The sequence below is a fragment of the Salvelinus sp. IW2-2015 genome, linkage group LG22 (genome assembly GCF_002910315.2).
Source record: "Salvelinus sp. IW2-2015 linkage group LG22, ASM291031v2, whole genome shotgun sequence".
NCBI lineage: Eukaryota > Metazoa > Chordata > Actinopteri > Salmoniformes > Salmonidae > Salvelinus > Salvelinus sp. IW2-2015.
The window spans coordinates 23,892,744-23,916,616 of NC_036862.1; the positions used below are offsets into that span (position 1 = coordinate 23,892,744).

Below are 23,873 nucleotides of genomic sequence, written 5' to 3' on the forward strand. Positions count from 1 at the left end.
TGTGCTTTCTGGACCGTTTTTCGAAATTCTTTCGATTTTTATGTCAATTACACATGTGTAAGAACTGTATGAAAATACTTTTGTCCAAATTTATTTAACATAATTTTTTTGACATTTTTATTTGGACATAAGGAATATGTTTGTGCATTTTGGAATGTGATTTCATAGGAAGTCAAAAGTCAAAAGTCAAAAATGTCAAAAATGTGGAAAAAACGTATCACCCCTTTAAAAAAGTGCTTTCTGACCGTTTTTTGAAATCTTTCGATTTTTATGTCAATTACACATGTGTAAGAACTGTATGAAAATACTTTTGTCAAATTTTATTAACATAATTTTTTGACATTTTATTTGGACTTAAGGAATATGTTTTGTGCATTTTGGAATGTGATTTCATAGGAAGTCAAAAGTCAAAGTCAAAAATGTAAAAATGTGGGAAAAAACGTATCACCCCCTTTAAAAAGGTGCTTTCTGGACCGTTTTTTGAAATTCTTTCGATTTTTATGTCAATTACACATGTATAAGAACTGTATGAAAATACTTTAGTCACATTTTACTATCATAATTTTTATAAATGTTTACTTGTACTTAAGGAATATGTTTTGTGCATTTGGAATGTGATTTCATAGGAAGTCAAAAGTCAAAAGTTAAAAGTCAAAAATGTTAAAAAATGTGGAAAAAACATATATTCCATTTAAAAAAGTGCTTTCTGGACCGTTTTTTGAAATTCTTTCGATTTTTACGTCAATTACACATGTATAAGAACTGTATGAAAATACTTTAGTCACATATTTTACTATCATCATTTTTATAAATGTTTACTTGTACTTATCACCCCCCAAACCTCCATAAATCACTCAGGCCAGCACCCATTGATTTGGGCCGTAGTATAGTGCTCCCATGGACGTCTGGATGACACCTAAAAGCATTTAAAACCGTTTTGAAAAATGACATGAAAACATGAAAAATATTTTTTTTAAACTTTTTTTGGAAACTCCTTAAATCCATCAGGCCAGACCCCATTGACTCGAGAAGAAAAAACATAAAAGATTTTTCAGAAAAAAAAACAAATATTTTCTGACTTTTTTGGAAAACCTCCATAAATCCCTCAGGCCAACACCCATTGATTTTCGTCCGTCGAATAGTGCTCCCAGAGCGGGTATGGAAGTCCGGATGCCCCCAAACGCAATTTCATCCAGGGCATCTGGTAACCTAAAAAAAATACCAGGTGCAGAAAAGTTTGGACTTAGAATATTTTTCGAGTTTTTGGAGAAAACTCCATAAATCACTCAGGCCATTGACTCGAGAATAAAAAACAAAAATATTTTTCAGAAAAAAAACAGAATATTTTCTGACTTTTTTGGAAAACCTCCATAAATCACTCAGGCCAACACCCACTGATTTTTGTCCGTCGAACAGTGCTCCCAGAGCGGGTTGGAAGTCTGGATGCCCCCTAAACGCAGTTTCAACCAGGGCATCTGGTAACTAAAAATAATGCCAGGTGCACAAACAGTTTGGACTTGTTTGTGTGTGTGTGAGCTTTTCTTTGACATCTGTTTCGAGAAATGACTGATTTACAGTTCATGAAGGTTGCCTAATCACACACTTAAAGTTTTGGAAAGATCTGACTTTTTTAACCCTTCGAAACAGCACCTATGACCCCATTTTAAGGCACTTCCGGTTGGCACAGGAAGCTATAGGTAAAGACATATGCTGATGGGTATCTAGTTAGAGAATCCTGAGTTTTAAGTCTATACGTTAAGAACTGACTGATTTACACAGGGTTGAATGCACTATAAATCACAAACTGCTGGTTGGCTATGGCAAAACACTTTTAGGGTTATTTAACCACTTCCGGTTGCTCCAGGAAGCTTAGAATCAACACAGGTAGACCTCATAGTGGGCTGATGGATTGTTATCAAAGACAGGTTCATAAGACATTCATAACCCACATAGGCTTCAGGTGAATTTAGAGGTGCACTCAATGTATTCCTATGGGGCTACATTTCATTGTCTACTGTTTGATGTAAACACCTTATTTTAACTGTGAAGGGTTAATGCCACAGAGTCAAGGTTAGGCTTGCACAGATCGGGAGGACCTTAGGAGTGTTCCTGAGGTAAAATTGTGCTTCTAAACTGAACGGTTCTTCTCTCTCTCCCAAAAGCAAATCAAATTGACATGGAGGTCAATAGGTCATTTGTGTCCGTTTCTTGTAACGGTCGCTGCGCTCAGACCGAGCGAGCTACGGTCAAGCGGGCATCTCGTTGAACTCGGCACGGCCTGGAGATAATAGTAATACCGTCGCAGGCTTTGTGTGTCTTTAAGCACCGTACTTTTTCACTCCATCCTTGCTTTTTGTGGTGTTGTGTTTGTGTGAGAGAGCTTTTCTTTGACATCTGGTGGGAAAATGACTGATTACAGTTCATGAGGGTTGTCTAATCAACAAGTGAAGTTTTGAAAAGTTCTGACCTTTTAACCCTTCAAAACAGCATCTATGACACCATCTTTAAGGCCCTTCTGGGGTGTCACAGAAGCTATAAGTAAAGACATATCCTCATCGGGGTAGCTCTTAGAGAATCCTGAGTTTTAAGTCTATACGTTAAGATCTGACTGATTTACACAGGGTTGAATGCACTATATATCACAAAAATGCTGGTTGGGTATGGCAAAAACCTTTTAGGGTGATTTTATCACTTCTGGTTGTCCCAGAAGCTTAGAATCGACACAGGTAGACCTCATAGTGGCTTGATGGATTGTCATTGAAGACTGGTTCATAAGACATTCATAACCCACATAGGGTTTATTTAAAGAATGCACGTTAAATTTGCAATATGATTCAACACATCATATTGCAAAAGTAACAGACACTGTTATGTTGCAATATGATTCAACACATCATATTGCAAAAGTAACACACACTGTTACGTTTGCAATATGATGTGTTGAATCATATTCAAACATAACACACACTGTTACTTTTGCAATATGATGTGTTGAATCATATTGCAAATTTAACGTGCATTCTTTAAATACTTTAAATACTTTAGAAATACAAATCGAACAGGCTTGTTGGGGTTTGTCTCTATGGGCCGAGCCGTTTCAATGCACCCAGTCTTGAGACTCTGGGACTTTCTAAACGTCGCCAGTTTCGTTGAGGTCAAAATGAATTGAAAACATGGCAAATACACAAGCTTTTTATCGATCCGAGAACCTTCAGAGCCACATAATTCACTGTGCACAATCGACCTGAGGTCTAGAACAGATTTGTAAATTTTCAAACTCTAGGTCTGACGGTTCTTTAAAAGTTGGAACAAAAGTAACTACTGCAGGCACTGTCTGCCTCTAGCCCCTCAGTGTGTCCCTCCATCATTTCTGTCTGGGTGTGTAAATTTTTCTTTGAAATCTGATGGGACTAATGACTGATTTACAGTTCAGGAGGGTTGCCTAATCACAAATATGAAGATTTGGAAAGATTTGACTTTTTTAACCCTTCGAAACAGCTCTTTTGACACCAATAATGGCACTTCCGGTTTGCACAGGAAGCTGAACGTAAACACATATCCTCATTGGAGTAGGCTTTTACAGAATCCTGAGTTTTAAGTCTATACATTAAGAACTCAGTGATTTACATAGGGCTGAATGCACTATTTCTCTCAAACTGCAGGTTGGTATTGCAAACACTTTTAGGGTGATTTTAACCACTTCCTGTGTTCCAGGAAGCTTAGAAATCACACAGGTAGACCTTATGATGGCCTGATGGACTGACATCAAAGACAGGTTCCTAAGACCTTCATAACCCACATAGGCTTCAGGTTGAATTTGGAGGTGCAGTCAATGTATTCCTATGGAGAGAGATGTCAATGTAAACTGTGAGAGTTTAAAACCTGTTTTAACTGCTAAGGGTTAATGCCACAAGGTCAAGGTTAGGCTTGCACAGATCGGGAGGACCTTAAGAACATTCCTGAGGTGAAATTGTGTTTCTAACCTTAACGGTTCTCTCTCCGTCTCCCAAAAGCAAATGAAATTGACATTGAGGTCAAAAGGTCATTTTGCTCTGTCTTCTTGTCACTGTCGCTGTGGCCAGACCGAGTGAGCTACGGTCAAGCGGGGCATCTCGTTGAACTCGGCTCGGCCTGGAGTCTATGGTGATGTCATTTTAGTGGTGATTTCAGAATGCTATTTTGGTGCATGCATGGAAGGCGCTGTGAAATTTGGGCCTGCTCTGAAATATGTGATAGTTGGCTTCTAAAGGAGTTGGAAAAAGTGAGTTTGGAGTCGGATGGTATCAGTTTGGTGTCTGAAAAGATGTAATTGACTGATGGACACTTGCTAGCTAACTTTTGTTGACACTTGCTAGTTGACTTGCTAGTTGACTTTTGTCCATTTGCAACATGTTTCAACGGGGAGGGACCATGAGGCAAAAGCGACATGATGAAATTTAACAAACGAGCGATGGAGAGGAACCACTATCACTGCCCGGCCATCCTGAGGTCATCAGACCGTTGACTTTTGCATTTATAAAGTATTTAAAGAATCCCGTTATATTTGCAATATGATTCAACATCACATCATATTGCAAATATAACGGGCATTTGCAATATGATGTGATGTGAACATATTGCAAATCTAACGGGCATTCTTTAAATACTTTACAAATGCAAAATCAACGGTCTGATGACCTCAGGATGGCCGGGCAGTGATAGTGGTTCCTCTCCATCGCTCGTTTCGTGAAATTTCATCGTGTCGCTTTTTCCTCATGGTACCTCCCCGTTGAAACATATTGCAAATGGACAAAAGTCAACGAGCAAGTCAGTGTCCATCAGTCAAATAGATACTTTCAACACCAAACTGATACCACTTGACACCAAACTCACTTTTTCCAACTCCTTTTGATGCCAACTATAACATTATTCAGAGCAGGCCCAAAATTCACAGCGCCTTCTATTTAAACCATAATAAAACAAATAATACGTAGTTATGTTCGAGCTGCGGGTCCAGTGCTCACGTTATGTTTAGCCCTATGTGAGGCGACCTCGAATCCAAGTTTCGGCTCGATAGGTCATTCGGTGCCCGAGCAAAACCCTAATTGGTGCTGAAATTCCACTATTTTCATTGCCTTGCCACCGGGGTCCTTGAATGAGCAATCAAAGAGGCTCGTCCAGGTCTGTCTCTATGGGCCGAGCCGGTTTCAACGCACCTAGTCTTGAGACTCTGGGACTTTCCTAAATGGCGTCCGTTTCGTTGAGGTCAAAATGAATTGAAAACATGGCAAAACACGAGGCTTTTTATCGATCCGGGAACCTTCTAGAGCCACATAATTCACTGTGCACAATCGACCTGAGGTCTAGAACAGGTTTGTACATTTTCAGAACTCTAGGTCTGACGGTTCTTTAAAAGGTGGAACAAAAGTAACTACCACATGCACTGTCTGCCTCTTAGCCCCTCAGTGTGTCCCTCCAACATTTCTGTGTCGGTGTGTTTTTTTTTTTTTTTTTAAATCTGATGGGATGAAGGACTGATTTACAGTTCATGAGGGTTGTCTATTCACATATATGAAGTTTTGGAAAGATTTGACATTTTTAACCCTTCGAAACAGCCCATTAGACACCAGTTATGGCACTTCCGGTTGTCACAGGAAGCTATAAATAAACACATATCATCACTGGAGTAGGCTGTACAGAATCCGAGTTTTAAGTCTGTATGTTAAAAATTGACTGATTTACATAGGGCTGAATGCACTATTTCTTCCAAACTGCAGGTTGGCTATGGCAAACAATTTTAGGGTGATTTAACCACTTCCGGTTTCTCCAGGAAGCTTAGAATCGACACAGGTAGACCTCATGGTGGCCTGATGGACTGACATCAAAGACAGGTTCATAAGACATTCATAACCCACATAGGCTTCAGGTTGAATTTAGAGGCGCAGTCAATTATTCCAATGGGGAGACATGTCATTGTAAATTGTTTGATGTAAACACCAGCTTTTAACTTTTAAGGGTTAATGCCACAAGGTCAAGGTTAGGCTTGCACATATCGGGAGGACCTTAAGAACATTCCTGAGGTGAAATTGTGCTTCTAACGTTAACGGTTCTCTCTCTGTCACCAAAAGCAACAAGAAAATTGACATTGAGGTCAAAAGGTCATTTGTGTCCGTCTTTCTGTAATGGTCGCTGCGCTCAGACCGAACGAGCTACGGTCAAGCGGGGCATCTCGTTGAACTCGGCACGGCCTGAGGATAATAGTAATACCGTTGCAGGCTTTGTGTGTCTTTATGCACCGTACTTTTTCACTCCACCTTCCTTTTGTGTGTGTGTTTTTGTGTGAGAGAGCTTTTCTTTGACATCTGTTGGGAAAAAAGACTGATTACAGTTCATGAGGGTTGTCTAATCACACAAGTGAAGTTTTGAAAAGATCTGACCTTTATTACCCTTCAAACCTGACCCTATGCACCAGTTTAAGGTACTTCCAGTTGAATAGGAAGCTGAACGTGAACACATACCCTCCTTGGGGTAGGCTCTTATATAATATTGAGCTTTAAGTCTTTATGTTAAGAACTGACTTATTAACAGAGGGTTAAATGAGTGTGTGTTACTTCATAAAATCACATAAAATCACAGAATTCTCGCAGAGCTTCGAGACCCACTTTAAAAATGTTTGTGTGAACAAACTGCAACTGGATCTGTGATTTTTTTGGAGAAAAAAAATCCTCTTCGTGAACATCACCAAAGGGACAATGTACTATTTCTCTTAAATTACGATAGATAAACGGCATTTTTTTTTTCCTGACACCGTATGCTTATGTACTTTGACGTGAAGCGGTCAAATTGCACCCTACTTTTCGTTTTTGACCTTTGATCCCAGCAAAATGGCCATAACTCAAAACAACGCCGAAGAACCTACGCTCGCCGAGTTTCGTCTTCGAAATATTTTCCGTTTAGGAGAAAAGGCCGCGCTCGTTTGCCCCGTGTTCGTGCGCCTGCAATATGATTTATTTTCCGCCTTGTGGGAATTTTCGAGAATGCGGAGCGCAAGTCAAAAATGTGTTATTTTTATAAAACAGCGACCGAACGTCCGAAACGATTTCCGAGATGACTTCCCGAAAGAGCTCCCCCGCGCCCTCGGCCCGACGCCGTCCGCGATTTTCCCAGACGAAGTCGGACGTCAGGTAAGGGACCGTACATTTCCAATGATCATTTCCAATGAATCTCCACCGATCATACGGCTCCCGTACCAGATGTCCCTTAAGGTATGTAAGGAAACTGTGGTTACATACCATCTTCATTTTCAGCATTTGTAACACTTTATTTGGATAGTCTCAAGTAGATGATTTGTAGACGTTCAGTAGATGTTCAATAACTGTCAACAACATTTCTACTAACTACCCACTAACCCTAGCCCTAATCCTAACCTTCACCCTTAGCCTAACCAAGTGTGACCTCAGCATTTCTTGAATAATTAATTCAACCGAACACTTATCTTATGGCCAAATTCAAAATAGATACATTTTATTTATAAATATACACTTTTCAGCTTTAGAAACAAATTACAAATTAGTATGGAGTTCAGACTACAGTAGTGGCATTGATGACGTAGGTCACAGTGACACTTTCATAGTGACGCCCTTTTGCATCCGCCAAAAAACAATGGCGCACGAGAGTGTTCTTGAAGAAATGGTAAAGTTTTGACTTTGAAGTATTATGCTTATTTTGGTCACTAAATTAATGAAAAATTTGGCAGAATAGGATTATTGGAACACAGGTGTACATTATGGTGCCTCTAGAGCTCATCCTCTCAAACCTAAATCTACCGTAATGGCGGCAAAACATAGTTGAATAAACCACTAATAAGCAGCTTGATAATAACATGACTATGTTTAGTATAGTGCACTGCAAACATTAGTTTAGTCATTACAATCAATAATGACTCAAATATACTAGGCATATTTGTTTTTAGAAGGATGTCTTAAGGACAACAACAGCAAAAGTAGGAAGTGGTGCCGAACGTGAATTATCTTAATTTGCCCAGTGTGACTATAATATAACAGTTCAAAAACACTGTGAGTGGTGAAATATGCTGTGAAACCAACCGCTTCAGACTCCAGAATGATACTATGATGTTATTGCTCAGTTGTATTACTACCTTTTTGTTAGATTGGAAGCATAGCTATTTACTCCTTCGATCTTTCTTTAAAAAAACACCAGGTATTGTCTATATATAATTATGGATACATTATGGCATATTACAGGACCCTACCCAGTGTGTGAACAATGCAGAGGCCTATTCATATGTAGTAGTTTATGAAACTGACACCTACCATTACTCAAGAGATGCACCYGTATGTTTGTTTTACTTTGATTTATCATATACTTACTGAAAGAAGCTCGTAAAATACTTTCTTTGAATGACCGTAATGTCAGGACACTAACTAAATATTTAACTAAAGATGGTTCTTTTTTATAGGTTTCATTGCAGTGTGAGGATGACCAATTTGGTTTCAATGCGGTCGTGGTTACAGAAGAGGTGTCTTTTCCTTTATGGAGATGTACTCCATTTCTAAGCCATAACAGGTGAGTTGTCTGTACATTATATTTTAATTACCAGATAACTAAAAGATGTATGAGGTTTGTTCAACTTGGAGGGAAACAGCYATGAGCAGGTAGGACTATGTGGTCCTGCTTTTATAAGCACTTTGAAATGAAAGGTAATTATTTTATTTTTTAGACCAAACAACCTTGCAGAAGCAGACAGAGGTCTGTCTGGAAGTAATGGTGAGTTTACCAATTATTATCAGGAAACAGTTATGTAGTATATATCAAACCAATATTTGGCAAGACATGGATTCTTATAAAGCACATTTCTTCACCTGGAACTGCATTATGAATTCATGATACAAATTACTATGATATTCCTCTAATCTAATTCATGATACAAATTACTATGATGTTCCTCTAATCTAATTCATGATACAAATTACTATGATGTTCCTCTAATCTAATTCATGAGAAGGTTTATGCTTGATCATTGAGATTTGATCTTCCCTCATATTCAGGAGAAATGTTGGATCTGGTGGCAGTAAATGAACAATCTTTTCCAAACTTCACTCCAAGACGATCTGACCATGTGCATCTAACTCATATATATCCTAGTGTGAACAACTACCTCACTCAAGGTATGGGGCATGGGAACTTCAATAAGCACATACAGTACAGCCACAAGAATAGCTGTGTACTTAACAATCTTTGTCAGAATTATGTGACGCAATATACAGTACCAGTCAAGTTTGGACACACCTACTCATTCAAGGGTTTTTCTTTATTTTACTATGTTCTACACTGTAGAATAGTAGTGAAGACATCAAAACTATGAAATAACACATGGAATCATGTAGTAACCAAAAAAGAGTTAAACATATCAAAATATATTTGAGATTTGAGGTTCTTCAAAGCAGCCACCCTTTGCCATGATGACAGCTTTACACACTCTTGGCATTCTCTCAACCGGCATTTTTTTTAAATTTAATTGAACCTTTATTTAACTAGGCAAGTCAGTTAAGAACAAATTCTTATTTACAATGACGGCCTACGAAAGGGAAAAAGGCCTCCTGCGGGGACGGGTGCTGGGATTAAAAATTAAAAATAAATAAAATATAAATATAGGACAAAACGCACATAATGACAAGAGAGACAACACAACACTACATAAAGAGAGACCTAAGACAACAACATAGCAAGGCAGCAACACATGAGAACACAGCATGGTAGCAACACAACATGGTAGCAGCACAAAACATGGTACAAACATTATTGGGCACAGACAACAGCACAAGGGAAAGAAGGTAGAGACAACAATACATCACACAAAGCAGCCACAACTGTCAGTAAGCGTGTCAATGATTGAGTCTTTTAATGAAGAGATTGAGATAAAACTGTCCAGTTTGAGTGTAGGTTGCTGGTAGTCACCTATTTCATGAGGTAGTCACCTGGAATGAATTTCAATTAACAGGTGTGTCTTGTTAAAAGTTAATTTGTGGAATTTCTTTCCTTCTTAATGCATTTGAGACAATCAGTTGTGTTGTGACAAGGTAGGGGTGGTATACAGAAGATAGCCCTATTTGGTAAAAGACCAAGTCCATATTATGGCAAGAACAGTTCAAATAAGCAAAGAGAAACAACAGTCCATCATTACTTTAAGACATAAAGGTCAGTCAAACTCGAAAATTTCAACAACTTTAAAAGTTCCTTAGAGTGGWMTCGCAAAAAACATCAAGCGCTATGATGAAACTGGCTCTCATGAGGACCGCCACAAGAAAGGAAGACCCAGAGATACTTCTGCTGCAGAGGATAAGTTCATTAGAGTTACCAGCCTCAGAAATTGCAGCCAAAATAAATGCTTCACAGAGTTCAAGTGACAGACACATCTCAACATCAACTGTTCAGAGGAGACTGCGTGAATCAGGCCTTCATGGTCGAATTGCTGCAAAGAAACCACTACTAAAGGACACCAATAAGAAGAACAGACTTGCTTGGGCCAAGAAGCACGAGCAATGGACATCAGACCGGTGGAAATGGAAATCTGTCCTTTGGTCTGATGAGTCGAGATTTTTAGTTCCAACCGCCGTGTCTTTGTGAGACGCAGAGTAGGTGAACGGATGATCTCCGCATGTGTGGTTCCCACTGAGAAGCAAGGAGGAGGGGGTGTTATGGTGTGAGGGTGCTTTGCTGGTGACACTGTATGATTTATTTAGAATTCAAGGCACACCTAACCAGCATGGCTACCACAGCATTTTGCAGCAATACGTCCTCCCATCTGGTTTGGGCTTAGTGGGACTATCATTTGTTTTTCAACAGGACAATGGCCCAACACACCTCCAGGCTGTGTAAGGGCTATTCGACCAAGAAGGAGAGTGATGGAGTGCTGCATCAGATGACCTGGCCTCCACAATCAACTGACCTCAACCCAATTGAGATGGTTTGGGATGAGTTGGACCGCAGAGTCAGCCAACAAGTGCTCAGCATATGTGGGAACTCCTTCAAGACTGTTGGAAAACCATTACAGGAGAAGCTGGTTGAGAGAATGCCAAGAGTGTGCAAAGCTGACATCAAAGGCAAAGGGTGGCTACTTTGAAGAATCTCAAATATAAAACGTATTGATTTGTTTATAACCCTTTTTTGGTTACTACATGATTCCATATGTTTTCCTGGCACACGTTAGGGCCTTTGATACCAATTGAGCAACAACGTTTCCGACATCTTGTATAATCCATGCCCCGAAGAATTCAGGCTGTTTTGGAGGCAAAGGGGGTCTGACCCGGTACTAGATGGGTGTACCTAATAAACTTGCCAGTGAGTGTATTTAGCTATGCTTTTCATCTTCAGGTGTTGGAGCTGTCCAGACTGCAGTACAAATAACTAAAGCAGTCGTATGTCATGGTAAATGTGGAGCATTTGATCAAGCATGATTGACCAAAAAAAATATGTTTTTTTGCCCAATGTCTGCACTATTTCCTATGCATTCTTCTTAAATGTAGTTAACAGAGTTTATATGAGAAGATATTATGCTGTACCAGACTTGTGTTTGATCATCAAGCTTTTCATCTCCCCTCCAGAAATACTGGATCTGGTGGCAGTAGAAGAACAATCTTTTCCAAACTTCACTCCAAGACCTTCTCACCATGTGCATCTACCTCATACACATCCTACTGTGAACAACAATCTCACTCAAGGTCAAGGGCATGGCTCACTACAACAATATCTATGCCCTAAATAAACTATCATTGAACTATAATTGTTACTACGAATGACGCCTGAAATATCTAAACATATAGTAAACCAAATGACTTAATCATTTGTGCTGTTATACAATCCAATACACAGAAGCCAAATGGTCCACTGAGCAATCAGTCCAAATTATGTCAAGCAATATATGTAGTTAAATTCTGCATTTTCATTAGTTTTGACGCTGTCCAGAGAACAAATAACTAAAGCCAACCTGCTATGTCTGGTTGCATGTCTTGGTAGATATGGAGCCCTCTTGACTGATCGAACGTTGGTATGAAGAACCGAACACGGTGGAAGATGACAAACAGGATCGGGAGGAATACTGAGTTAAAGTGGCGTGATGTTGTCGGAGCAACAGCATAACTGAACATCACAGACAGCAAAATTATGTTCATCAGCAAAGGGGGTCATGAAGTGGTGGTTGTCACACAACAGCGTGCTAAGTGCTGATGTCACGCAAGACATCACGTTAAACGTTTGACCATAACATACACATACTGTAACCTTCCTATTTGTTTTGCTTCCTGCTCCTGTGTTGTTTGTATTGTACAGTTTGTAACGTTCCTGTAAATAATTATTAAAACCTATTTTAAGTTAATTAAGAACAAAAATGTGAATGTTTTGTCCCTCTGGTTCCTAGGGATAGCTGTCAGTAGATCTGTAAAGTCATTTGATCATTTTACTCACCACCCCTAATAACTCTTGCCAAACATGATGTTTATTCATAAGTAAGCAGTTAACAGCATATACAGTTGAAGTCGGAAGTTTACATACACTTGAGACATATACATTTAAACTCAATTTTTCACAATTCCTGGCATATAATCCTAGTAACAATTCCCTGTCTTAGGTCAGTTAGGATCACCACTTCATTTTAAGAATGTGAAATGTCAGAATAATAGTAGAGAGAATTATTTATTTCAGCTTTTATTTCTTTCATCACATTCCCAGTGGGTCAGAAGTTTACATACACTCAATTAGTTTTGTTAGCATTGCCTTTAAATTGTTTAACTTGGGTCAAACGTTTCGGGTAGCCTTCCACAAACTTCCCACAATAAGTTAGGTGAATTTTGGCCCATTCCTCCTGACAGAGCTGGTGTAACTGAGTCAGGTTTGTAGGCCTCCTTGCTCGCACACACTTTTTCAGTTCTGCCCACAAATTTTCTATAGGATTGAGGTCAGGGCTTGTGATGGCCACTCCAATACCTTGACTTTGTTGTCCTTAAGCCATTTTGCCACAACTTTTGAAGTATGCTAGGGGTCAGTGCTTCTTCCTTGCTAAGCGGCCTTTCAGGTTATGTCGATATAGGACTCGTTTTCTGTGGATATAGATACTTGTGTACCTGTTTCCTCAGCATCTTCACAGGTCCTTTGCTGTTGTTCTGGGATTGATTTGCACTTTTCACACCAAAGTACGTTCATCTCTAGGAGACAGAACGCGTCTCCTTCCTGAGCGGTATGACGGCTGCGTGGTCCCATGGTCTTTATACTTAGTAATGCGTACTATTGTTTGTACAGATGAACGTGGTACCTTTCAGGCGTTTGGAAATTGCTCCCATGGAAGAACCAGACTTGTCTACCAGTCTACATTTTTTTTCGGAGGTCTTGGCTGATTTCTTTTGATTTTCCCATGATGTCAAGCAAGAGGCACTGAGTTGGAAGGTAGGCCTTGAATACATCCACAGGTACACTCCAGTTGACTAAAATTATATATAATTAGCCTATCAGAAGCTTCTAAAGCCATGACTTGGAATTTTCCAAGCTGTTTAAGGGCACAGTCAACTTAGTGTATGTAAACTTCTGACCCACTGGAATTGTGATTCAGTGAATTATAGTGAATAATCTGTCTGTAAACAATTGTTGGAAAAATGATTGTGCACAAAGTAGATGTCCTAACCGATTTGCCAAAACTGTCGTTTGGTTAACAAGAAATTTGTGGAGTGGTTGAAAAATGAGTTTTAATGACTCCAACCTAAGTGTATGTAAACTTCCGACTTCAACTGTAGCTATTCTGGGTACCAGTCTGTTTAGCTATCATTCCACTCTTTGCAACTAACATACTGCATATGACACTGAATACAAGGAGTAGAATGCATTATACGTCAGACGATTGTGAAATCGCAGACTCAGGCATAATGCAATGTCAGTGTGGGCCTAGAGTACAGCTTCAGGGGGAAAGGAGGGGAGCCTCTCACGCTAAACCTGGGTCTTTATTTAGCTTTTGAGTGAGTTTGAGCGTGAGCATGTTCGTTAGACCACCACTGTGCTGTGCCATTTTCTCATTTGACTTCAAGAGTGGCGAGAACAAGAATGGTCACATAAGGCTTGACAAGTAGTTTACCGCCAAGGTTGGAGTTGGAGTTAGTTATGTATGTTAACTTAATATGAATAGTTTCCCATGGCTTCATATTGACATTATAACAAATACGTGGAGTCTTACAAACCTCATCAAGTCGAATTAAACTATTAATGATGATCAGCAAAATGTTAATGGTTCCACAGTTCAGCTCTGCTCCCACAATCATAGTCTATACAACCCAGTTTCTTTAAATTAACAAAGTATGCCTAAAACCTGTGTTTCTCAATAATGATGACCATGGTGGTTTACTTCTGAACAAGTTTCATTTCCTCTTGTAAAATAACTAGCTACAGATTTAACTGAATCATGACACGAATGGGAACTAAGCAGCATCGCAGAGCAAAGTCTATGTTATAAAACCAGAACATATTTTTGAAAATAGTTTATTAGTGCAGTATTACTTATGCAGGCCTTTGAACATCCTGTAAGTGCCTTCCGGGTTTTTAATTATCGATCTTTGAAGGAGGACACTAAAACAAGTTTTAGTTGGAAGAATACTTTTTCAAAAGCTCCCTGACAGCATATTAAGCCTTTATTTGACTTGGGAATTGGACAATGAACAACATTTGGCACAGTAAGTAACTTATACAAGGATTCATGTCAATGAGACTAAGTTTTCAGACGGTAACAACCCCACGGTAAGGAAACTGATTTATTGCATGGTTTCAATCAGTTTCAATCGTTTTCATCTTAAATATTCAAAATACTGAAATGGCTTCCAAAAATATACACAGTTTATTCTATAGTTACTAAATACTAATACAAAGAGTTAAGATTAAGTAAATGAGGCACAGTGGCGCCAAACAGTCACAGTACTAACATAGGTTGGTGGGCGGTACCTTTCTTAATCCACAACGACTGCAAACATGGCGATAAAACATTTTCATGCCGAAAAGGTAGTGTTTCGTGTTTAAAACTCAAAAAATATTTATTTCTCTATACATATAGAAATGAAGAATGTTGATCTACATTAAACATAGGCTATGTGCATACATGCATGTAGATTTTTGGCAAGATAGAGGTCAACAACGTATTGTGTGTGCTATGCTACTCAACAAGTGCAATATAATTACGTAACTGTATATAATTTTTGCTATAATTTCACAAGATATTTGGTAATTTTGCACAATAGTGTAGACGGGAGGTTTGACAAAATTTTTGACTATAGGGATCATTCGTACCTCAAGGCATGGCACAGGAAACAGCCTCGGAGACTACAGTCAAAGTCAGTTTTGGCGAGGGTAGCACATGCAGACCTACTACAATATCCATTGAGTTGAGATGAGTACTGTAGGGTATGTAAACATAAAGTGGCATAGTTTAAAGTGGCTAGTGGTACATGTATTACATAAGATGGCAAGATGCAGTAGATGATATAGAGTACAGTATATACATATGAGATGGGTAATGTAGGGTATGTAAACATAAAGTGGCATAGTTTAAAGTGGCTAGTGGTACATGTATTACATAAGATGGCAAGATGCAGTAGATGATATAGAGTACAGTATATACATATGAGATGGGTAATGTAGGGTATGTAAACATTATATTAAGTGGCATTGTTTAAAGTGGCTAGTGGTACATTTTTACATAATTTCCATCAATTCCCATTTTTAAAGTGGCTGGAGTTGAGTCAGTATGTTGGCAGCGGCCGCTAAATGTTAGTGGTGGCTGTTTAACAGTCTGATGGCCTTGAGATAGAAGCTGTTTTTCAGTCTCTCGGTCCCTGCTTTGATGCACCTGTACTGACCTCGCCTTCTGGATGATAGCGGGGTGAACAGGCAGTGGCTTGGGTGGTTGTTGTTGCGCCTCTTCAACTACTAAACTGTCCAACTGCTTATCACTGAATTTCAAATGTTACAATAACAAATGAATTGAATGTGTAAATCAATTAGCTTATATTTTCTGTATCATCAAATAGCTGGCTATGACTATTTTTCTAGATCTCACAACAATGTGAAGAAAACCCATTTGCTTTCAATACAGAGGTGTATTATGAAAATCGGTACTTTCCCCGGAGGAGGTGTACTCCATTTAACATCCCAGACATGTGAGTTGTCTGTGTATTTTTTTAATGACTGGAATGAACCAAAAATGTCTAAATTAATTAATGTTTTATACCTAGGTCTACTTTTTTTCTTTTTAGAATTCAGAACAACCATATGGAGTCAACCATGCTTGAAAACAGCAGTGAGTAAACCTAGTGGAATTAAAATAGCCTACTAGAAAGTATTCTGTCTACTTGTATGTCTTAAAAATATTTTGATTTCAAAATCTTACCAATTGCCTGTGTGAACATTGTATGATATCATATTACATACTGTTATCACTTTACCTTTAATTTCTTCTAATCTACTCACAACAGCAGTGGTCCCATTTCAGACTGGGGTGGCTGCTGTGAATATACCTCCTCATCTAGGCTTCATCGCAATAGGACCATCTCCAGACTGTGTCCAGGCAGCTCTACCACATACCGAAGGCTCTTCCTCACAGCATTCACCTCAACACCAGCTACTTTGATGATGGTAGGGTTTCACTATAGTGAGGGGCACAAACGCACACAGATCAGCAACATTACTGAACACAAGAATCCCCAAGTGTGTATTCACAGCTACCGCTAAATGAAATGATACCACTCAGAAAGCACACCATCATGTTACGACTGACCTATCATAGATCTAAAATTTAGATAAAACTGTGGTGGTGTTTACTATACGCATGGAGTCACTCTCAGTCAGACATAAACAGCTGTCATGTCATACCCCGTTCTGTCCTGTTGCTGCAGCAGTCAAAACACATCAGGGATAAAGAGCTCTATTATCCCTGGAAGAAGAGATGAAGTGAAGGAAAAGGCTGCTTTTTACTGTATTTTCTGCTAATAATATGTATAAAACTGTCACACCCTGATCTGTTTCATCTGTCTTTGTGATTGTCTCCATCCCCTCCAGGTGTTGCCCATCTTCCCCGTGTATTTATACCTGTGTTCTCTGTCTGTCTGTTGCCAGTTCGTCTTGTTTGTCAAGCCTGCCAGCGTTTTTCGTCTCATCTACTGCTTCTCAGTCTCTTTTTCTCGCCCTCCTAGTTTTGACCCTTGCCTGTCCCATCTCTGAGCCTGCCTGCCTGACCACTCTGCCTGCCCCTGACCCTGACCCTGCCTGCCGTCCTGTACCTTTGCCCCACCTCTGGATTACCAACCTCTGCCTGACCCGACCCAGAGCCTGCCTGCCGTCCTGTACCTTTCCTCCACTACTCTGGTTATCGAACCCTGCCTGCCTTGACCTGTCGTTTGCCTGCCCTGTGGCTGTAATAAACATTGTTACTTCGACCGTCTGTATCTGGGTCTTACCTTGGTTCCTGATAAAAACACCAAGAGTGCTTTGGTGGTGGGTCATTCCTACATTGCGGTGCCTTTTGGACCACATGCATTTTGTGAAAAAAAMTATATATTTTTCATTTGTTTTGAATTTGATCAGAAAAAAACATGTTTGACTTTCAGAAAAAGCTCAGGCACTTAAATCCTAATAAATATGGGAATGTTGTTCACACATGGACCATGGAATATTTCCACCCTGTTAGGGACAAACACATAACTGTCTGAAAGTGCTAACAATGCATGTATATACATAGATTTAGATGTTCTAAGACATCAAATGTCCCTTACTTTAAATCAAATCAAATTTTATTAGTCACATACACATGGTTAGCAGATGTTAATGCGAGTGTAGCGAAATGCTTGTGCTTCTAGTTCCGACAATGCAGTAATAACCAACAAGTAATCTAACCTAACAATTCCACAACTACTACCTTACACACACACACAAGTGTAAAGGGATAAAGAATATGTACATAAAGATATATGAATGAGTGGTGGTACAGAACGGCATGGCAGATGCAGTAGATGGTAAGAGTCGGTATTACATATGAAGATGAGTACTGTAGTAGATGTAAACATAAAGTGGCATAGTTTAAAGGTGGCTAGTGGTACATGTATTACATAAAGATGGCAAGATGCAGTAGATGATATGGAGTACAGTATATACATATGAGATGGGTAATGTAGGGTATGTAAACATTATATTAAGTGGCATTGTTTAAAGTGGCTAGTGGTACATTTTACATAATTTCATAATTCCCATTTTTAAAGTGGCTGGAGTTGAGTCAGTATGTTGGCAGCGGCCGCTAAATGTTAGGTGGGCTGTTTAACAGTCTGATGGCCTTGAGATAGAAGCTGTTTTTCAGTCTCTCGGTCCCTGCTTTGATGCACCTGTACTGACCTCGCTTCTGGATGATAGCGGGGTGAACAGGAGTGGCTTGGGTGGTTGTTGTCCTTGATGATCTTTATGGCCTTCCTGTGACATCGGTGGTGTAGTGTGTCCTGGAGGGCAGGTAGTTTGCCCTGGTGATGCGTTTTGCAGACCTCACTACCCTCTGGAGAGCCTTACGGTTGTGGGGGAGCAGTTGCCGTACCAGGCGGTGATACAGCCCGACAGGATGCTCTCGATTGTGCATCTGTAGAAGTTTGTGATGCTTTTGGTGACAAGCCGAATTTCTTCAGCCTCCTGAGTTGAAGAGGCGCGTGTCGCGCCTTCTTCACAACGCTGTCTGTGTGGTGGACCAATTCAGTTTGTCCGTGATGTGTACACCGAGGAACTTAAAACTTTCCACCTTCTCATACTGACCCGTCGATGTGGATAGGGGGTGCTCCCTCTGCTGTTCCTGAAGTCACAATCATCTCCTTTGTTTTGTTGACGTTGAGTGTGAGGTTATTCCTGACACCACACTCCGAGGGCCTCACCTCCTCCCTGTAGCCGTCTCGTCGTTGTTGGTAATCAAGCCTACCACTGTAGTGTCATCCGCAAACTTGATGATTGAGTTGGCGTGCATGGCACGCAGTCGTGGGTGAACAGGGAGTACAGGGAGGGCTCAGAAGCACCCTTGTGGGCCCCAGTGTTGAGGATCAGCGGGTGGAGATGTTGTTACTACCTCACCACCTGGGGGCGGCCGTCAGAAGTCAGGACCCAGTTGCACAGGGCAGGGGTCGAGACCAGGGTCTCGAGCTTGATGAGATTTGGAGGGTACTATGGTGTTAAATGCTGAGCTGTAATCGATGAACAGCATTCTCACATGGTATTCCTCTTGTCCAGATGGGTTAGGGCAGTGTGCAGTGTGGTTGCGATTGCGTCGTCTGTGGACCTATTGGGTCGGTAAGCAAATTGGAGTGGCTAGGGTGTCCGGTGGGTGGAGGTGATATGGTCTTGACTAGTCTCAAAGCACTTCATGATGACGGAAGTGAGTGCTACGGGGCGGTAGTCGTTTAGCTCAGTTACCTTAGCTTTCTTGGGAACAGAAAACAAGTGTGGCCTCTTTGAAGCATGTGGAACAGCAGACTGGATACAGGATTGATTGAATATGTCCGTAAACACACAGCCAGCAGGTCTGCGCATGCTTCTGAGGACGCGGCTGGGAATGCGTCTGGGCCTGCAGCTTGCGAGGGTTAACACGTTTAAATGTTTTACTCACTCGGCTGCAGTGAAGGAGAGCCCGCAGGTTTTGGTAGGGGGCGTGTCAGTGGACTGTATTGTCTCAAAGCGGGCAAAAAGTTGTTTAGTTCTGTTGGGAGCAAGACATCCTGGTCCGCGACGGGCTGGTTTTCTTTTGTAATCCGTGATTGACTGTAGACCCTGCACATACTCTTGTGTCTGAGCTGTTGAATTGCGACTCGATTTTGTCTCTGTACTGGGACTTAGCCTGTTTGATGCTTGCGGAGAGAATAGCTACACTGTTTGTATTCGGTCATGCTTCCGGTCACCTTGCCTGGTTAAAAGCAGTGGTTCGCGCTTTCAGTTTACGCGAATGCTGCCGTCAATCCACGGTTTCTGGTTTGGGAATGTTTTAATCGTTGCTGTGGGTACGACATCAATGCACTTCCTAATGAACTCGCTCAGAATCAGCATATTCGTCAATATTGTTGTTGGACGCGATGCGGAACATATTCAATCCGCGTGATCGAAGCAGTCTTGAAGCGTGGATTCAGATTGGTCGGACCAGCGTTGAACAGACCTGAGCGCGGGAGCTTGTTGTTTGAGTTTCTGTTTGTAGGCTGGAATCAACAAAATGGAGTCGTGGTCAGCTTTTCCGAAAGGGGGCGGGGGAGGGCTTATATGCGTCGCGGAATTTAGTATAACAATGATCTAGGGTTTTTCCAGCCCTGGTAGCACAATCGATATGCTGATAGAATTTAGGGAGTTTTGTTTTTAGATTAGCCTTGTTAAAATCCCAGCTACGATGATTGCAGCCTCAGGGTGTGTGGTTTCCAGTTTACAAGAGTCAGATAAAGTTCGTTCAGGGCCATCGATGTGTCTGCTTGGGGGGGAATAAATACGGCTGTGATTATGATTGAAGAGAATTCCCTTGGTAGATAATGCGGTCGACATTTGATTGTGAGGAGTTCTAAATCAGGTGAACAGAATGACTTGAGTTCCGTGGTGTTGTTATGATGATCACACCACTTCTCGTTAATCATAAGGCATACCCCGCCCCTCTTCTTACCGGAAAGATGTTTGTTTCTGTCGGCGCGATGCATGAGAAACCAGCTGGCTGCACGACTCCGTTAGCGTCCCTTGAGTTAGCCATGTTTCCGTGAGAGCAGAGCAGTTGCAATCCCTGATGTCTCTCTGGAATGCTACCCGTGCTCGGATTTCATCAACCTTATTGTCAGAACTGGACATTGCGAGTAGTATGCTAGGGAGTGGAGCGCGATGTGCCCGTTCTCGCGCTGACACGAGACGCCTCGTTTGCCCTTTTTCGGGTCGCAAGGGCGCGCTGGGATCAGATCCATTGTATTGGGTGGAAGGCAAAACACTGGATCTGTTTCGGGAAAGTCATATTCCTGGTAGGAACGATGATGAGTTGACGTTAATCGTATATWCAGTAGTTCCTCCCGACTGTATGTAATGAAACCTAAGATTACCTGGGGTACCGATGTAAGAAATAACACATAAAAAAACAAAATACTGCATATTTTCCAAGGAACGCGAAGCGAGGCGGCCATCTCTTTTCGGCGCCGGATGGATTGATTATGATTATTACTTTAATTTACTTCAAATAATTATATATTTAAAAAAAAATGTATTTAACTAGGCAAGTTATTTAACTAGCAACTAAATCAATGATTATTGAGAGAAACGTGTGTTATTTTCAGAAACCAGCGCTTCATATGCACCACATTTTGTCACGAATCCCGCTTCCTGAGTCTGTTTTTGCCTGTGTTTTGTCCTGGAGTGTTTTTCCGGTGTCCTGGAACGTACCCTGTCTGGTTGCCGGGCGACGTAGCTAGTTGGGAGATCTCTGATTACCCGCACCTGTATCCCATTAGCTATCTGCACACCTGGTCCTGATCATCACCCCTCCACTTCATAATCTCTGACCTGCCATCCATTCCTTGCCGGATCGTTAGCCATGAACAGTATGTTGTGCCAGCGTATCAGCCTCCAGTTTGATAGAGTTTGTTTTGTTGTTTTGTACGTCTTGCTTGCCTTGAACTTACCTTTGTTTTTTCTGTCTACAGTCGTTCAACCGGAACACTCATCCCATCCCTACCTGGTCGTCGGTGACTTCAGTTACTTCCTTGGATCTGCTTACTCAATTCCATCAACTCACCTCCGCTGCCCGCTCCGCTACTTGGATTTTTCTATCACTACATTTAAACTTGTAAATAAATACTCACCTTCGTCTTACTCTCCTTGTCCTGGTCGGCTTCTGGGTTCTACTTTAGAGTACCGTGACACATTTTTCCTAATAAGAGTTTATAACAACAGAATTTGGTCAACATTTTTGCATTTGTAATTGATCCCTTCTATCTCTACAAGTTACCACAGAGATATACATAACAGTTGATGGAATTGTTCAATTATGATTTTTAAAACACTGACCTAACAGGGTGGAATGAAGCATAACAGGGTGGAAAGCAATAACAGGGTGTAACTAACACCAGTAATGAACAAAATATTTAAACAATTAAAGATATTTTATGAACTTTGAAATCTGTGAAATGGTAAAAAAAAAAGTATAATAATAATTTTCAATTTACTTCCTTGTCTTTTTAAAAACATTGTCAACCTAAGTTTGTTAAACAACAGAAAAACAGATTATTAAAACACGAGTATTGCATTAGAACAACATAGCAAGTTGTAAAACAATTGGATTGTATTTGAAAATCATTGTTAGTTCAAGTTTAATAACACTAATCAGGCATTTTATGATAAGCAGCCCTACTCATTTTGCTCTTAATAATTCTGGGCTCACGCTTAATAAAATGGTTATTCAAAAAGTTTATAAAATATGTTATACATATATGGATACATGAACCTTTAAGTAGGAGCTTCTAGAGTTGATATTGGAGCCTCAGCAGCTTCTAGAGTTGATATTGGAGACTCAATAGCTTCTAAAGTTGCTTCTTTTAAYTCAAAGCAGGGACAGGCCATGACCCCTCATCTCTTTTGGCAGGAACAGGCTATGTCTCTGTACTTAATGTGACCTGGCAACACACTTGTCACTTGATGCATCTTCATTGTGCCTTTCACTGCAGTTTTTGGATGACAAAAGCCCACTGCTGTAAAAGCTGCTAGCCATAAATTGGAGATTCTCGTGGGTTTTACATTGGCACGTCTCACGGTCAGCTTCCGTTGGTGCCACAACCCAAAATGGCCTAAAGGTGTAGAGGAAAGAGTAGGAGATCGAGTCTTGACTTTCTGATAGGAACTTCCTGTGTAGATTTTTCATTGTCTGTCAGCATCCTTTTTTTGCATCTTCTGTTTGTTTCGCGTAACAGTTTGTTTCCTCCCTGTAGTCATGCGACTCACATCATCCCTTCTTGGATTCAGCAGTTGCCCAGATTCTCTTCGTCCACACAAAGGTACAAATATATCCATCCAATCCTGCCCTCTCCTTTGAAAAACCTAGAGTAATCTCGGCGAGCCTTTGCATTCGGTACTACTTCACTATGTTCCCAATAGTTACTCTTGCAATCATCTGCCTCTCCTTTTCTTTTCTGGTGTTGCGATATTTAGTTCTAATGTTTTCAACCAATGATGAGTGCAACAGAAGGGTTCTGTTACGGAGTCTAGTTGATAGGTAATCGACTAGTTGGACTGTTCCCCAGACTCCACGCGTAGGGATTTGTACAATGCTTAACAAGGCTATTGACGTCAGCAGAAAGCAGCTCGCAAGTGCTTCTACGACCGGACTGCTCGAGACCTACCAGAGCTGGGAGGTGGGTAAACCTATACGGATGAAACCGCTGTCCGGGAACCACACAGGACTTTGGAGGCTGGGCACATGCCTACAGAGAGTTGCACCACGTTCTTACCTGGTGGATGTTGTGGCTCCTCTATTCGTCGCAATCGGGTGGATCTGCACGTCAGCAGAGAGACAAACCAGAACATGCCATACACTCACCTAGATGAGCTGGATCACAGTCCAGGCCTAAGGTAAGGGGTGCAGAATTTGAGCATGAGCCAACCTGAAGGTGAAGCTTCTACCCACCAAACTCTCCAGCTCGTGGCCCTAATCTACCCCTGTCAGAGCAATACTTACCACGGGTGGGTCGGCTGTGCAAGCCACCGGACAGGCTTACTCTGTAAGCAAGAACTTAACTTGTTGTCTGTTAATTAAAAAAATATTAAACTTTTTTTTTTTTTATTAAAAAAAGAAGATGACAGCTGAAGTAATATCGAAATTA

At 40.7% G+C, this 23,873-nt stretch overlaps 2 long non-coding RNA genes across 3 annotated transcripts in view; both read left to right on the plus strand.

Annotated features, from left to right (window-relative positions):
* The window catches only part of LOC111982601 (uncharacterized), a 13,489-nt gene extending 1,116 nt beyond the window's left edge, over window positions 1-12,373 (plus strand). Inside the window, exons 2-6 of the long non-coding RNA XR_002879785.2 lie at window positions 8,244-8,333; window positions 8,459-8,565; window positions 8,720-8,766; window positions 9,048-9,167; window positions 11,604-12,373. This is a non-coding gene — a long non-coding RNA (uncharacterized lncRNA). The remainder of the gene's footprint in view (window positions 1-8,243; window positions 8,334-8,458; window positions 8,566-8,719; window positions 8,767-9,047; window positions 9,168-11,603) is intronic.
* A 2,046-nt stretch (window positions 12,374-14,419) lies between these two features.
* LOC111949617 (uncharacterized) lies at window positions 14,420-21,870 on the plus strand. Of its 2 annotated transcripts, none has more exons than XR_011473879.1 (5): window positions 14,420-14,772; window positions 16,078-16,184; window positions 16,281-16,324; window positions 16,500-16,659; window positions 21,702-21,870. It is a non-coding gene; the product is annotated as an uncharacterized lncRNA (long non-coding RNA). The 2 variants fall into 2 exon arrangements; XR_011473878.1 differs by lacking the exon at window positions 21,702-21,870 and adding an exon at window positions 17,083-17,459.
* The last annotated feature ends 2,003 nt before the right edge of the window (window positions 21,871-23,873 follow it).